Genomic DNA, 322 nt, shown 5'->3' with positions numbered 1-322 from the left:
CCAACGCCCCCCCCCCAGCTGGCGAGGGGACGGTTCTTCGCGGCAGATAAACACGACACACGCATGGCTGATCGTGTCCTCCCCAAGGCGCAGCCTTCAGGAGAAACACCACCGAGCGGACGAGCAGCGGGCGCGCAGGAAGTCAGGCTGCTGAGGAGCCCAGCCCACCACAGCCATGTGCCTGCAGACGCCTAACCAGCTAAATTCCCCCTTTCCACTCCGGAGAGGACCCAAAACCTCCCCCAGCTCCGCAGTGTTTCAGGACACCCCCAACACATGAAGGCCCCGCGCATGCGCGCTACGACCCCTCCCCCAGCTCCTG

This window comes from Nestor notabilis, unplaced genomic scaffold, assembly GCF_000696875.1.
Source record: "Nestor notabilis isolate BGI_N333 unplaced genomic scaffold, ASM69687v1 scaffold1188, whole genome shotgun sequence".
NCBI classification, from domain to species: domain Eukaryota; kingdom Metazoa; phylum Chordata; class Aves; order Psittaciformes; family Psittacidae; genus Nestor; species Nestor notabilis.
This window is presented reverse-complemented; position numbering follows the sequence as displayed.